The sequence below is a fragment of the Anastrepha ludens genome, chromosome 2, assembly GCF_028408465.1.
Source record: "Anastrepha ludens isolate Willacy chromosome 2, idAnaLude1.1, whole genome shotgun sequence".
Classification (NCBI taxonomy): Eukaryota; Metazoa; Arthropoda; class Insecta; order Diptera; family Tephritidae; genus Anastrepha; species Anastrepha ludens.
In genome coordinates, this window is record NC_071498.1 from 121711769 (window position 1) to 121726626 (window position 14858).

The following is a 14858-nucleotide window of genomic DNA, read 5'->3' on the forward strand; positions in this document are numbered from 1 at the left end:
TCCGGGTTTGGCCGCTAAACGATTAAGGAAACTGAGTGCTCCTTTCTCCAACAGCCAGTGGCAGTGACCCAACCTAAGTCCCATCAATCTTATCTACTATATGAACAGCTCTGTCTGGCTGTAGATATCTTCCTGTTGGAGGTCTCATAATGGTATTAAAACGACGCTTTAGTGCCACTTGGGTAGTGCCAGTTTGGTACTTCAACCATTTCAGGTACCCATCTACATATTAGTTTGGTAATTTGTCACCGACAAAGAAGCTTTAGCTCTCTTACAGTTTAAGCTATTTTAGGTTTTAATATAACTTTGGGAATTATAATATAAGAGTTTTTTTTAGACCTATTATGGCCTTTGCGAAAATTTGAATATTGGAACAAATGTATAATTAGCGCGAAAATTCCCCACCTTTTTCTATTTTAATATTATCTTATTAATTGATCGATATGCATTTATTTATGATGGATATTTACATTAAGTTCGATAAATACACTTCAACTAAAATTTACTCCAATTGTGGTTTGTCACATATGATGAATATTTACTTCATTGCTAACTACGAAGAATCATTAGAGTGAAAAGTGGAGCTGGCTGTTCAATTTTTAAACAAAATACAAAAATTAAGGTCAATAAACTCAGTAAAGTAGCTTAGAACCGACCGTTCATTGTAGTCCCTTCAAGAAGTAATAAACTAATAAAGAAATGTTAATAATTTTAACACTTTGTGCACTGCTTTAGTACTTGATTTTGGTGGCTTTGAATTTAAAGTCGATTATAGAAGTAAAAGTCATCGCTAACTCGTTTCTAACTCGCCTCTGGTTGAGGTAAAGTAAACCTTTAACTGAAGTACACTTTTACTTAAGGTGCCACTGGATAAATGACTTTGCCTCATTTAAATGCAACATCAACTCTTCATCTCTTTTTAAATAAAACCATCCTACTTATTTCCATTTTTTTCCATCAAAATTTTATAAATTTATCTAAACGTCCACATTTCCAAAGTCTCAAGTCTGTTCAACTTTCAGCGTCCGCATTTTGCACCGTATAGCAGTACAGACCACACGTAGCACTTTATACAACCAATTTTGTGTTTAGTATTAAAATCATGTCAGCTGAAGAATTTCTTAAGTTTGCAAAATGTGGATCTTGCCATTTATATTGTATTTTTGTCCTTACTTCGGCTGATGCGTCCCAGTTTTCATTAACCCAACAACCAATGTCTTTGTTGCTTGACTAGAGTGACTGTAGGTGTTCTGCTTACATGCATAAGTTTAGATTTCTTGATGTTGATTTTTAGTCCGAATCGCTGACTGCTATTGGTGAAGTTATTCAATAATGTTTACAGATCAAGCTTGCTTTTTGGTAAAAGTGTAGTATTCTCGGCGTACCTAATACTGTTTTTGACACCGCCAATGACCTTTATGCCTTCGTGTGCATTCCAAAGAGCTTGTTGCCATATTTTTTCGGCGTAGATGTTAAAAAAGAAGGGTGAAAATGCACACCCTTGCCTTACACCTCTAAAAATATGTATGTCTTTAGTGTTTTTACCGGTATTGTATACCAATTGGGGTTCCAATAAGGGTTCTTAGGGATCGTGGTTCTTTTTCGTCAATTCCAATAGTTTCAAAAATTTAAAATAATTTGTTGAACTGCACATCGTCGATTGCTTTTTTATAGTCCAAGGAATACATGAATACATCTTTCTGCACATCTTTGCAATTCTACACAAAAACATTTAAAGCAAACCGAGCTTCATGAGTATCAATACGATTTTTCAAACCGAATTGTGAACTTTCAATGGCTTCTTCACATTTCTCATGAATTCTGTTATGAATTATTTTTAAGAAAATTATTTCCACAACAATCAAACAATAGACCATCAGAACACATCGTGGGCAGTAACAGTGAGCTTCTAAATCTTAATGGGTTAGGGGTAGTCAGAGGCCCGAAAAAGTTATGATTTTCAACAATTTTCTTTTGCTGGTCAGTTGCTTTATTTTACAAAAATGAAAACAAAGCATTAATATATCACGTTTCGAATTGGCTTTAGCAAATTTAAAAAAAAAATCATTAATAATTGTAAAAGTTATCGGTGTTTGTGTGGAGCCTATTTCTCCAAAACTCCCTTGCGGTGATCATCGCAAGTCCTTGTAGATTCATCTAAAATCGATAAGACAAGATAAATTCTTTTTATTGATAGATAATCTTATGCCTTATCGAAGCTTTTTTTCAAAATTAACAATATGGCGGCCTCAGGAAATATTTTTCAGATATTCGACAAAAAACCAACAATTCTTTGCTTAAAAAAATCAAAATTAAAAAAAAAAATCCCTCGATCAGGCACGGGTTTTTAAAGTTTTTTAAGAGCAATATAAATTTTATTGAAATCCTTCAAGCGGTTTTTAAGTTACAATGATCATCAGATCAAAAAACATAGTTGTGAGAAAACCGTATTTAAAGTTTTGCTGGAACACTCCGGAGCGACTGAGCGCCCTTTGTAAACTGTTGGTTAACTGGAAAAATATTTGTCGGCTTCACTTCAAATTTTCACACAATATTTTTCAGATATTACACTGTAATGAAATGAAAAAAAAAATCAATTTTTTTTGAAAATTCTGACTATCCTCAACCCCTTAATTTAGCTTAACTGTTTGCTCACTAACGCGGGGCGACCTTTGTTCTTTTGGTTCACGTGATATAAAAATTGAGTGTGTGGGAGGGTTCGGTTTGTAGCAATAGCTTTCGGCTGGGTCTGTAATTTTGTTGAAATATTTTCTGTTATTTTTAATTTCGTCATCTACTATCGGTATTTGAAGATCTTGATGTATATTCGTGTGCTTGACGTACCCTGGCGCTCTCATATTGTTCTTAGTGCCTTGGAATGTACCTTTTGTTTCACTGACATTGTGATTAAAGTTCAAACTTAAATGTGTATTGGGTGAACATAGCAACAGCAACAGAAGGAGTGAAGCTTTAATGTACTTTTTGTGCACGCATTTGCTGCTTGCTATTTGCCCACTGTCTGTATACTTGCTTTGCTTTCGAAACAAACTTGCATTCACACACACACATACACGCATAGTTGAACATATTTATAACGGTGCTGAATAGGAGGCTGTAATTTTTAAATTACCAAAAGCTATACCTTCGAAGAGAAGCTGCCACGGCGAGAATTCCAACCAACCATGGCAATGCCAGCAGCAGAAACCACATCGGCTACAACACCAACACTTAGAACAGTTACAACGGCAACCGCATTTATACAAAAGCTGGCCACAACCAGTCATAGATTTACATAAAATCTTTGCATTTGAGCATTTCAGTAGTTTGCAAAAAGGCGCTGCTTTCATCTGCTATTAGAAATCACATTTTCAACAGCGTTTTTGAATTTAAGGAATAAAAGCGAAATATACTACTATGTATACTCGTAGGTTTGTGTGTAAATATGTATGTACGTTTGTACAGGCGACCAGCAGACCTACACCGTGCGATGGTAAAAGTTATTCAGCAAAAACTTCATATGCATGGGGAAACTATAGATTTTATATTGTAGTGCTGGGGTTTTCATTTTTTCATCAAATTAATTTTTTGAAGTACTTTTCTTTTCTAAGAACGAAATTTTCAAAATGGTTTTTTATGAGGATCTTTTCCATGGCGTATTCCTGCTCGGAGGTTTGCCATTGCCTGCCGAGAGGCGACTGATATTAGAAAAAACGGTGTCTTAATTTTGGTGTTTCAGCGATTTTTGAACTTACATTCTCTCTGAATTCCGGATGGTAGTCACCAACCCAGTCGGCTACGGCAGCCTTAGTAATATTAGTATGGATATGGGCGGCCGCCGTAGCCGAATGGGTTGGTGCGTGACTACCATTCGGAATTCACAGAGAGAACGTTAGTTCGAATCTCGGTGGAACATCAAAAGAAAAAAAAAATTATGAAAAAACATTTTTCTAATAGCGGTCGCCCCTAGGCAAGCAATGGCAAACCTCCGAGTGCATTTCTGCCATGAAAAAGCTCCTCATAAAAAAATATCTGCCGTTCGGAGTCGGCTTAAAACTCTAGGTCCCTCCATTTGTGGAACAACATCAAGACGCACACCACAAATAGGAGGAGGAGCTCGGCCAAACACCCAAAAAGGGTATACGCGCCAATTATATATATACATATATATATATATATATAAATTAAAAGAAAGACGAATCATTCAGTTATTAAAAAAAAGTTTTTCTACTTCTCGTCAGCACAAATATAAAAAAATAATGTCCTTTGAAAATATATTAAATATTAATATCCTTATAAACTCATAAAACTATATAATTTTTCCGCTCAATTTAATTATTAATTATTTAATGGACATTCCAGTTTCAAAGGATGAGTTTTTCAAAAAATTCAGTTATTGCGCAATAATGCCCTTGCATGTGTTTACTTAAATACCCGTGAAGACTAAATATCCTTCATAAATTATTTTGAAAAAATTTATGTTAAATGCATATATGTATGTATAGCAATAAATACCTCAGCTTCATTCTTCTTGCTGTTTTATACAATTAAAAAACAAAACGTACAAAACAGTAGTTAAGCTTTCCCTCTATAAAATAAAGTATACGCAGTGGATGCATTTGCTTCCGTTTTCCTCTTGAAACTTTAGCCCCTTAAAAAATTAAATTGAAGAGAATATGAAAAAAATGCGTATGCAGAATTACTTTATAGAATCTTTAGTTTCACATGAATATGAAAGTTTTCCCCGATAACGAAAGAAGTTGGTTTTTGTCGCATGGTGTTAGTGCTTTTTTTATACCGCTAAGCAAAATATTGCTTTGGTTGCTTTTAATGAATAGCCAACGTCATGATGGACTTAATCCTGATTATGCAAAACTAAAGTAAAAGCATCGTTTGCCTTGTGTTCAAGGTTATACAAGCAAATATTTTGTTTTTGTGATTTTTTTTTTGAGTAAAGGAAATTATTACACGCATAAGCTTTTACGTATACAGTGGGACTCCCCACTCCCCCATACATGAAATGACGTTTGCGGATACCGTAGATGGATTGTATTAAATTACACGTCTTACAGAATACTCCACCAAACGTTTCCGATGACATTTGCTAATTGATTTTTTTGAGTGATGATGGATAAACAATTTTTCAGCGAGTTTTGCCTAATAAATTATTTTTTGTTTAGTAGTTATTAAGTTTACGCTATCAGCTAAAAATTACGCAATCAGAGCATTGGAATTTGACGGCTACAATATAGAATCGAGAGCCGTAGCCGCGGTTTTCTCAAAACCAGCCCAATTTATCCAATTCCTTAAAGCTACCGAATACTGCTAGTGTTTTTCGGGTAGTAGTATTTGCGATCCTACTGCATGCAGAGTGCTTAGGGAGCATGAGAGCGAAGAGGATATCAAAATTTTTTCCATTGGTAGTGGTTGAAGTGCCAGTCTGGCACTCCTCAAGTAGTACTAAAGCGCCGATTTGATACCATAACACTGTGTAATAATCAGATCTTCATCAGTCTAATATCTATAGCCAGCTAGAGCTGTTGATATAATGGAGTAGATTGATTGGATTTAGGTTGTCGCACTGCCCCAGGCTATCGAAGAAAGGAGCACTCAGTGACCTTAGTCGTCTGGCTGCCAAGCCCGGAAATTTACAGAGAAAATGCTCCACAGTCTCCTTTTCTTTTCTATTAGTAGATGGTGCAGATCCAAATTGGTAAACTCCTGTGTGGAGGCGATTAAATCCCTTGAGTGTAGAAGTAGCATTTCTCTTATCTGGGTTCTAGGACATAGGAACATGAAGGGAAATTATATTTCTGATGAGCTTACCAGGAAGTGACCGATTGTATTAATCTTATAGCTCTCCCACGACACCATCGGCATCCACCTGACTGTTGCTAAAGAGGAATTGCGCAACCTATTTGTGAAGAAAGCGCAAATCAGACGGAGCTCCATTTCTTCGTGTGCTATTTGAAAAAATCTTATGGCCCTAATACAATAGACGCAGGTCGCAGATAGTCCTGGGGACTTCAAAGAAGTTTCTTGGCTTTTATGGATTTTCTAGGGTTGTCTTAAGGGACGGATATTGATGTTAAGGGGGCTTTATTAATACTGGGGCGTCGTTTGCTAAATTTGTTACTGATAATTCAATCAGTTTATGGTACCAAATCATCATTGAAGTTTGAGTAGTACTGTCAAACTAGAAAGCTTTCTATGAATGATTTGAGGATATGGTTTCACAGAGGCCACATGAATTAGCCATCAGTGTGAAGCGCTAACACTATTCTTTTAGTTTATTCTGTAATTCAAGGCTTACTATATATCAATAATAATCGTAGTCCCAAATAGAGTATTACAAAGTGATTTAAACATTCTCTTCCGCATTACCTTTGCTTAAGTCCTAAATCTAAGTGCTTCTACTAAATCCTTATACCATTTCTAATGTTTATCCTTTTGCAGTAAATGAATTTTAATATAGGATTTTGGTGTTATTTCTGAATCAGTATGATCCCTTTTTTAATCGGATCAGTTTCATTACTCCTAAGGTTTAATCCCGCTTTATGCGTTATGCGCAAGACTGTAGGGATTCTTATATTAGGAATTAGGAAAACACTTTCCCAGTGAGGTTAAAGTTGGAATATCGCCCAGTAATTTGGAATCCTTTTATACGGTTTGCTCCGAAATTATCGCAAGATTTCAACGCAGCTTTGCCCGGGTTGCCCTGCAATCTCTTCACTTTAACGAGGTACCTCCGTCTTACCGAGCCCATTGTACATTAATAAATATAAAATCCCTACCTCAAAGCATATAATACGCTAATGTTTATCTAAAACCTTTTCTGAGGTATCATTGATTTCTTGGTCTATTGCAGCTGATAAGTTTCTATATTCTCCAAAGGTTTGCATTTTCTTTATCCTGATCTCTTTTATCAAGACGGAATTATATAAGTTTTATATCTCATCACTTAATATTCTACTTAAGTGATTTTGTTTCTCCATTTTGTAAGGTTTTGTAATCATAAACCTACCTGCCTACTTATAATTAATTAAACTAAATGAAACTACTAATGAAATGCTCAAGCGAAGATACCAAAACCGCATTAGGAAAGCTCTAGCAACACTTGGCTCCATACGTCGTGCCTGGAAATTATCACACATTTAGCAGAGCAAAAAGTTGAGGTTCTTTGATTCTAATGAAAAATCGATGCATAAGAAATGTGGATTGCAAAAGCGGCTGATATAAATGCACTGCAAATTTTCATTTTTCGATGCCTTCCCAAAAACCTGAAAATCTTCTGCCCAAACACAATCCCGAACGCTGATCTGTGAAGAACTAGTCAGCAAACCCCAATATACCTTGAGTCACTATTGAGTGGAATCCCTAAGGCAGTCGTAGACGAGGAAGGCAATCGAACACTTGGAGACGATTGTTGGATTAGAAATCGCGTACTGTGAATATAACCTGGAATGAAGCTAAGAGACAAGCGCAGAACAAATCTGAATGTAAGGAACTTTTTGTGGGCCTATGTTCATCGCTGCTCCCATAGAAAATAATAATAATATACTTGGATTCTACCACACTGGGTAGATGGCATTCATGTACAAACCCATTCGGTTATGGCGCAGGCTAATATTTAATGCAGTTTTCATAATTCGTTTTCGTTAAAAACTGTTTGGCGACGCCACTGGCACATATTTTTTTTATATTGTAAATGGATTTGAACAACTTTTCATTTTATTCCTTTATTTTATTAATTAACTGTTTCAAAACTTCTTATCGTTACAATAAAAATCAAGTGACAACGCCAATAAAACATATTTTTATTAAGATTTTTTGATAACCCATCGTTTGATTCTTTTATATAATAATTTATATATTTTTTTATAATTCGACTGCGTTACAAATTGTGGCAACCTAATTTGACTACGTCATACGTTTTTTATGCTTGGAATAAAAATTATGTAGCAACTCCATGTCTTTTTAAAAATTTTTAAATATCTTTTGGAGGATTCTTTTATTTTATTATTTATTCACATCTTTTTATCTATGCAATAAAGGTGGTAACGCCACTCAATCTAATTTCTTTTATTTAACGTTTTTGAAAAAACTTTCGCTTGATTCTTTTATCTTATTATTTAACTAGACTCTGGCATGATTTCTTATCTTTGCAATAAAAATTGAATGGCAACTCCAATCAAACATATTTTTTTATTGAAGTTTTTTTAAAGACTTTTGTGTGCTTCTTTTATTCTAATATTAAATTAAACTCTGGCACAAATTTTTATATTTGCAATAAGAATTAGGTGGCAACACTCCTAAAACATATTTTTTTATTACATTTTTTTAAAAACCTATAGTTTGATTTTTTTATTTTATTTTTTATTTCGACTATGACACATGTTCTAAGGTTTGAAGTACAAACTAAGTGGCAGCCCTCTTCAAACATATATCTTTGTTAAGTTGTTTTAAACACCTTTTGTTTGATTCTTTCATTTTTATTTATTATTTATTATTTAATTCAACACTGGCAAAAGTTTTTATGTTCGCAAAAATTAGGTGGCAACGCCCCTCAAACATTTTTTCTTTTTAACTTTCGTTTGGTTCTTTTATTTTAAGAACTACAATAGTTCGGCTGTGTTATATGTTTCAACTTTGTAGGCTTCCAATAAAACTTATGTGGCAACGCTATACATTCTTTTTGTAACTAAAAGTCCAAAGTAGAACTGCTAAGCTTTTCTTGACATAAGAAGCCTGTAAGTTGTAAGTTGTTATAAACATACATATTTTTTTCTATTGGTATCCACTTGGCAAATGGCAAAAACAAATAGATAAAGGGACACATAAGGACACACACAAATTATCTCCAATATAAAAGCGAAGAAACTGAAACATTCCAAATTGGCCTAGCAGTTTTTGATACTTTTCCAAATAATTTTAATACATTTTTATAAATATATTTGTGGCTACGTGTAAAATTTTTTTTTTTTAATTGATGTCATGGAAAAAGTTTTTGAGAAAAACTGCCAGCTTACCGTCTCGCTAGTACATAATCCGTTTAGATGTAGTGGAAATTTTATACAAATTCATTCAGTTCAAAATAACTTGATAAGATCTGGTATCTTCGAAAAACGTATTTCGACCTTGAATTAATTAAGAAATACGTAAATATCTTATTTCGATTTGGAAGGAAAAATTTTATCAAGCGCTTCCCTTTAAAATTTGTCTGCCTTAAATCCTCATTCACTCTTCTCTTACTTTCCTTAACCCGATCGCAAAACGCGCATTACTCCATTACCGTTGACTGTTTACAAAGAAAAGTGCAACAGATAAGCGCGAAAACCGAAAAGTTATGAAAGTGATAAAAATTGCAATGTGCACATAGTGCATATCAAAATATGAAAAGCTTTTAACTTTGAGTGAACACAAACGGTTGCATTGGCAATTGGAAGTTATTGAATTAGGAGATCTTGAGCTATACGGATGCAAGGAAAAGAGTTTAAAAACTTTCACTGGAAAACACGTATAATGTGAAAATATGTTGTTTGCTGCAATAAAACAAAAACAAACATCATTACTTCTACGCATTTGCCTTTGGTACACCACGTCGTATGAGTAATTTGCTATCGCCCTATTCAGACTGCAATTGTTAGATATAAAATAAATAAATTTATATACATATTTTTAATATTTTATTAACAAAAGTAATTTTTAATTAACAAAGTACAAAGCACTCTTAACATGCAAGCTGCTAATAGAAATACTACAAAAAAATGCGGAGCAATTAAGTTAATTGCAAAAAATATGCACAACAGCTAAAATCAATAATAGCCCAATTAACTGCGTACAAGCGAAACGGTCATTACAAGCGCTGGCGCTGAATACAGCTCACTTTTTCTTACTAAAAATTCAATAGTAACCTCCACAGTTCATTTCTGCGGAAATACTGGGAAGTTTTATATGCGTTTTTTTGTTTCGCTGCGCTATAAATAAATAAGTTCTTAAGCATTTCTCGCTGCCAGTTGCTAGCTGCTGGGTGCTTATGCGTTTGTTTATTTGCCATTACGTTATGTTAGATACTGGGCGGCATTTCGTTTGCTTTGGTGTTCGGCACTTACAATTTTAAATTGTTTCATATTTTACTATTTTAAAAGCGTCACATGCAGCTGCACAATTTAATTTTACGCTTAATTTGTTATGTAACAAAATGGTCGTGTCTCTGGGGTGCCACCACTAGCAGAAGCAGAAGCAGTGGCGGGTGCCAGTTTTATAGCCATTGCAACAGCCAGTTGACACCCTTTAGTACAGCGCTTTTCGTTTTCCATTACTATCCTTCCTTCAACTCTGCACTACAAGTTTTCAGTTATGCTAACGTCGCCCACACTTTCACCTTCGCGTTCGCCTTCGCTTTCGCCTTTGCCTTTGTCATTTCCACGGAATTGTCCTGCAATTGCAATGTTATGGGGCTCGGCTGGTGAGCAAAACGATTTCCATGAATTTATAAATTATCCACACAGTCTGTTGCAAACGTTTCCAGCTTCAACATGACTTACGTACACACACAGTGAAGTGAGAAACGGGCAGGACAGCTTTAAGAGGCAGAACTAAGTGTAATTCACAGAAGGCAATGGCCGACAACAATGCGAAACGGGAATTTATTTACATTACACTATAATCACTAAGCTAAAAAATTTTAATTAAACATTCATTCGTCTCGGAGTTGGAAAAAGTTGCATAAATCCTGCTGGGATCTTTCGCAGGCACACACAGATGCACTTACAAGTGCGCTTATCCCTTTGGAGCTGGCAAAAGTTCTTTGCTTTTCTGATGTTGCCAGTAGTAGGCTTTGCGGTACTTGTAAAAGAGGCTTATTCATATGAATATATAAATATATATGCACGTATCTACAGACGGGCATACGTAAATATATACATACATACAAATACCCTGCAGCAAAACCTAAGGAGGTTTCTAGTCTACTTTGCCACCAGTTTGCATTGCAGTTGATATGGTTCGTCTTCTAGCTTTTATTCAATACTAAAAGCATGCGGATATACCACGAAATGTATAATGTCAGCCCATGCATCGTCTCAGGAATTAACCAGCCCAACTGCTCTAGCATTACATCAGTTATCCGACTGTTAAGCTCATGCGCCAGTTTTATACCACTTAATGAACTACTTCGTAATGGACGAAAAAAATAAAGATGCTTTTTTTACTCTCATCATACACATTACTGGTGTTTGAAGCTTTCTTACAAAAAATAATACTCTTGGTATCTAAACCGATTGGTGGCTGGGCTTGTATAAATCTATGAAAAACCACCCGTGTGAGAGAGCTCAGACTAATATGAGTACTAGTTTTTATGGTCATTGGGAGACGGGATCTCAATCCGGGAGAGCATACATATACCTATATACCCTATGATTTGAAAGTACCCGGAATGTTTAAATAAAACAAAACAGAGTTAAACTTCAGGCAAATTTAGTTTTTCTTCTTCAAAATATGGCCCGTCTGAAGCCACACACATGCGCCAACGTTTAACTCAGTCCTCCATGCACTCCTGGTAGGCCGACGAAGGGATGGTCTTCAACTCCTTCGTCGGATTCTCCTTGAACTCCTGTATCGACTGAAATCTCCTTCCACGAGTGGTAACTTCAACTTGGGAAACAAAAAAAGTCGCACAGGGCCTTATCAGGGGAATACAGTGCTTGCACGATGGTATTTACTTGGTGTTTGGCTTTAGGGTTAGATACGATGGCGCGTTATCATCATGCAAAATCCAAGAATTGTTTGCCCACACTTCCGGTCGGTCAGCCAGAGACTAATGATCCGATGGCGCTAAAAAGTGACAGATGTGTGTCTTACAGTCCTACCAAATTAAGAAAAAATATGGACCGACTCCCACGCGCGGATCGTTTAAATTAAACAATCCCGGTACTTCCTGATCATAGGGTATTCATCGGACTTGTTTGTAATAGAGAATAGCATACTGTGCTTTATCCTTGCACTGATATCTCCCCACCTCAGCGAGTAATTGTGGGCTTATAGTGCTACGGGGGCTTATGACAGAGCGGACCTTCTTTTCCACTTTGTCTAGTTTGGGACCAGCATTAACAACAAAAATTCCTGGAGATCAAACGAATAAAAGCTCTTGCCAAAAGTTTTAACTTTGGCATCAATAGACGATTGAGAAGTAGAGTTCTCTCTGGAAGGATCAAACTGATACTCTACAAAGCGCTCATCATTCTCGTCCTGCTATATGGCACGGATACATGAACGATTACAAACATCGGGTGAAAAAGTTTTAGGAGCATTCGAAAGAAATATTCTATGCAAGATCTTTGGTCCCACGTACGGTGGAACAGCGAGCAGTATGAGCAATATAGGGATATGGACATGGTTAAGCGTGTAAAGGTACGCTGGCTTGGCCATGTCAACCATTTGAAAGAAGACGATCCAGCACCACGAATTTTCGACTCGCTAAAAAGGAAGACATGGAAAAGGAAGATCACATCTCCATTGGGAAGACCTGCCATTACTCGAGATTTCCAACTGGCACTGTAGCACAGAAACAGCTGGCGAGCTATTTTGAATTCGGCCAAAATCGACACACGGTTTTAGCGCCGCATAAGAAGAAGAAGAGGACCTTCTTTCCCCAATGCGGGGGATGCAATTAATGATCAACAAAATATTGTAAAATAATAAAGCAGGCTGGTTCGTATTTCGCACCTCAACCAGCCGATGCAGTGAAGTTACATTTCCAATCCTACCAGGTATTAACTCCTAACCGGAGAAAGAAAGCTGATGGAGGATAATGATACCAAATTTCCTGATGAATTTGGATCGGCGCTGACAAAAATTACGGCCTCTAAAGTGACAGACTCACGGAAGGAAAGTGCAAGGCAACCGGGCCCCACAGAAGCTTAAACAATCAAACGGACTATCCTAAAGCCAATCGTGAGTAACTAGACAGGCTTCTGTGTAAGCTGCCAGCTTCAGGGAGGTCAGCAAAATGATTGGTCTGAGTGACATAGGCACGAAATGGTATCCGCGCTATCTTAAAGAAGGCTTAATGCTAGAAGCCGCGAAGCAGAAGTTCTGGAATGCGTTGCTGCTGAAATCAGACCAGCTGCAGGCAGTTTTGGTGAAAAGAGGAGGGCTCAACTTGCAAGCAGTGAGGGAGAATCTGATGTTTCAGAAGTAATACTTTTTCCACTAAAAGCTGCATAGATGTCCAATTTATACTCCGGCAAACCTGGTGTTAACTATGCTACCATCATTAAGTGTCTAAGACCAGCTATTCCACAAAGTTTCTTGCGTGGTGAGTATGAAAGGGCTGAGAGACTTCTCCTAGAGACACTACATAAGGGATGAAAATACTAATTTAAACTCGAAGGCGTACATAGGATAAGAACTGTGTACTTAATACGAGTAGCGGACGTTGAAATACAAAACCTTCTGAACTCTATTACCAGAGCAGGTGTCTGCGCATATACTTGTGGCATAGCAAGAAGCATAGCTGAAGATGTGGTAGAAAGCCAGGTCGCGGAAGACTACTCGTTGCTACCTCAAGAAAGTGAGGGCGTTGATAGTCCAAACGACGACACATTCATGCAACTTTGAAGATGGAACCGCCACGAAGCTCCATAAAATAGCATCAATATTAAAATTTATTTTGGAAGCTGAGCTCAGACAAAAAACATTGAATTGGGCTCAATGGACCTTTCATCTCGCGGTGCTAAATCCTTTCATAATAGACATAATAATATTTCAAACAATAGAATAGTACTTATTTTGGGTAAACCTTTAATTGGTCATTTTGTAACTGGTGCATTTCTAGTCACTTACGAACTAGTTTGATTTCTACCATCAAATATCAGTTCATAAACTAGAATATTTGCTAAGAGTTTTGGCTTTTCACTGCAAATTTTTTCTTATATACCTACATAGAGCCATACGTATACACATACGCGCATATAAATTTGGTGACTATTAAATATTCATTTGTATACATATATAAATACATACATACATTTAAGCTCGTACCAAAGTGAGTATGCATTTAGGCAATTTATGGCTGAAGTCACTTAACTGGCGCTGCTGTTGACACTAATGCCTGTAATTAACAGATTTTTGCTGCTGTCATGTTTTGAGTAATGCACTCATTGAGATATGGCTCAGTGTTGTTTAACTTTTTTCTGCGCTGCTGAGCTGCGGTTTAGACGAATGATAAATTCCATTTCAGTAAAGCAAAATACGATTATGAAGTAATAACTAAAAATCACAGGCCTACGAGTGCTACCAGACAGAGTTGAGAGAATGAGTTCGAAATTTTTGTTACTATTTTTAAATTTTTTTTGGTATTATTAAAGTGAGAACTGGTTCAAATAAATGAGTAGTCGGATACATGTACAAAGAAAGTTCCACACTTCTGGCAACATATAAACATTTCCGGTTCAGGAGAATCAGTATATATATAAGTAGATATGTGTATTAGGGTACGTCGACAAATCGCATCACATTTTGTACAGGTAATTTTAGGGGTAAGTGTATCGGGAATATGCTTCTAGCCTGCGCATTTTTAAAATAAAATTTTATTTTTCTACGATGTTTGATTACAAAGGACGTTCCTGAGGGAAGTTGGTACTAACAACCAGTGCTGCCATCTATCAAACGACGGCATAACAAATTTCAGACTAATTGATCGGTTAGTTTGGGTTTGGTAGACATTCGACTAAGACGTGTTTCATGATTTTCTTTTCGCTGGTAAAAGAGAATTATTGTTCGGTAATTCGCTTTTTGTCCTGGATGCACGACCGCATTTGGCGAAAAACAAGTTACTGTTTCTCTCCGAGAGCGCAGCA